The 2,500-nt window shown below is 58.7% G+C and overlaps 1 non-coding gene across 1 annotated transcript in view; it reads right to left on the bottom strand.

Annotated features, from left to right (window-relative positions):
- The window catches only part of LOC124731303, a 1,910-nt gene extending 1,078 nt beyond the window's left edge, over positions 1 to 832 (bottom strand). The window contains exon 1 of the ribosomal RNA XR_007008262.1: positions 1 to 832. This exon is cut by the window's left edge and continues 1,078 nt beyond it. This is a non-coding gene — a ribosomal RNA (small subunit ribosomal RNA).
- Positions 833 to 2,500: the final 1,668 nt, after the last annotated feature.

Raw genomic sequence — 2,500 nt, forward strand, 5'->3', positions numbered from 1 at the left:
GGCCCACCGAGACACTCAATAAAGAGCACCCTGGTAGGATTTCAACGGGGTCCGCCTCGGGACGCACGAGCACGCACGAGGCGGTCGCACGCCTTCGGCTCGCCCCACCGGCAGGACGTCCCACGATACATGCCAGTTAAACACCGACGGGCGGTGAACCAACAGCGTGGGACACAAATCCAACTACGAGCTTTTTAACCGCAACAACTTTAATATACGCTATTGGAGCTGGAATTACCGCGGCTGCTGGCACCAGACTTGCCCTCCAATAGATACTCGTTAAAGGATTTAAAGTGTACTCATTCCGATTACGGGGCCTCGGATGAGTCCCGTATCGTTATTTTTCGTCACTACCTCCCCGTGCCGGGAGTGGGTAATTTGCGCGCCTGCTGCCTTCCTTGGATGTGGTAGCCGTTTCTCAGGCTCCCTCTCCGGAATCGAACCCTGATTCCCCGTTACCCGTTACAACCATGGTAGGCGCAGAACCTACCATCGACAGTTGATAAGGCAGACATTTGAAAGATGCGTCGCCGGTACGAGGACCGTGCGATCAGCCCAAAGTTATTCAGAGTCACCAAGGCAAACGGACCGGACGAGCCGACCGATTGGTTTTGATCTAATAAAAGCGTCCCTTCCATCTCTGGTCGGGACTCTGTTTGCATGTATTAGCTCTAGAATTACCACAGTTATCCAAGTAACGTGGGTACGATCTAAGGAACCATAACTGATTTAATGAGCCATTCGCGGTTTCACCTTAATGCGGCTTGTACTGAGACATGCATGGCTTAATCTTTGAGACAAGCATATGACTACTGGCAGGATCAACCAGGGAGCTGCGTCAACTAGAGCTGAGCAGCCGGCCGCCCGGGAGTGTGTCCCGGGGGCCCGCGCGAACACGCAAGCGTCCGCTCAATCATTCTGCAAACAGGAGGAGGCTGAGCTCCCCTGCACAATACACCTCGAAACCCTCTCAGGTCCCGGCGGCGCGCAGCGCCGTCCCAAGTACTTGGTCGGGTTCGAGAGAGGCGCAATCGCCCGGAGTTAGGCGAGTAGACGCTTTCGGTGCGACCACCCGTGCTCCCAACTGAGCTTGCCGCTGCCGACAGAGGCCCGGGAGCGTGCTGTCGTGGCATTGCCGGCGGGAGACAACACGCGCCACCTACGGTGACCGGCAGCTCCAACGCCAGCGCCACAGAAGGACAAAAGCCCCACTTGGGTGCCGAAGCGAACTCTCCCAGCACAGCGCACGCGCCAACACATCCGCACAGCTGCGATACAAACCACCAGCGAGAACCGCTGGGGCGACCGAGCAGCAGACGGCGTCGCGGCGCCGAGCGCCGGGCGGCGGCGCATCCTCAACGCACACAGTCCTCAATCGGACCAGCACACTGAAGATGTCCACCGCGCTTCGCACCGGGCCCGCGAGGACCTACTTTGGCCGCACGGCGCCGCGCGCAGGGTGCGCCGGCGCGCAGCTGCGACGCCTGCCGCGTCCGTCGGCCGGCGCGCCTGCCACTGGCCGCCCCCACCAGCCGGCTGTAGCGCGTGCGCCCACGCACCGCGCGGCCAGCACGCCGGGAGGCGCCCCCTCACCGGCCGGGGACGGTCCCACCCAGCCACCGCCGCGTATCGCTTCACACCCAGATGCCGTTCAGTTTCGTCGGCATGGTGGGTATCGCTGGAACAACCGGTTAGTACCTCAACCTATCGTCGCCATCACCGATTCACCCCTAGCGAGAACAACCGCACCACAACAGGTTACCATTTGTTCATTTGCGTAACTTCACCAGAAAACGCAGGCGTCCATCGCCATTTGCAACTTCCACGATTATTGCATGCCTGTGTCAGGTGTCACGCCACACTACGTCTGCCCACATACACGCAACAAAATGTGCACGCCTAGACAATACGTGGAAGGTGGCCCCCGTACGTATGCGATGTCCATTGCTCGAACGACTGTCAACCGGCCTCTGTAGCATGTCGCAGATATGGAACGCGGTGCACCATGCCATCACGGTGTGTGAGGAGAGACGACTAGGTCCGAATACATCAACAGACAGCTCATGCTGATCGCCATCCACGGCGTCCGTTCCTCCCACACGTCTCTATGGCGTACCACACTGCAATCCAGCTCTCATAGGGAGACGACACGTAGCTGCGTGCACAATATTTGCACTGTATGGTCCGCCGTTTTTGGGCGCAGTCGTTGTACGGTCACACATGTGCCACGATGTATCATTCAGTACATAAGGACGAATGTGCAGTACAGATTGTGGTTTACGCGTACGACATTAGCGGACAGTTGACACAGGCCGCACCACAACGTAGCCTGAGTACGTCGCATGCGAAGGGCATTGAACATGCAAAGTTCTCACCAACCAGCTTGCGAAGGCAGGGGGCAAGGTGGGGACGTGGGGAGGGGCGGCATGTACGTCCTGCTGCCATCCACATTACAGTGTACAGCAGGAGCATGTGGAAAGTGAGCAAGACTTGCAAGGTG

Source organism: Schistocerca piceifrons, unplaced genomic scaffold, assembly GCF_021461385.2.
Source record: "Schistocerca piceifrons isolate TAMUIC-IGC-003096 unplaced genomic scaffold, iqSchPice1.1 HiC_scaffold_1278, whole genome shotgun sequence".
Classification (NCBI taxonomy): domain Eukaryota; kingdom Metazoa; phylum Arthropoda; class Insecta; order Orthoptera; family Acrididae; genus Schistocerca; species Schistocerca piceifrons.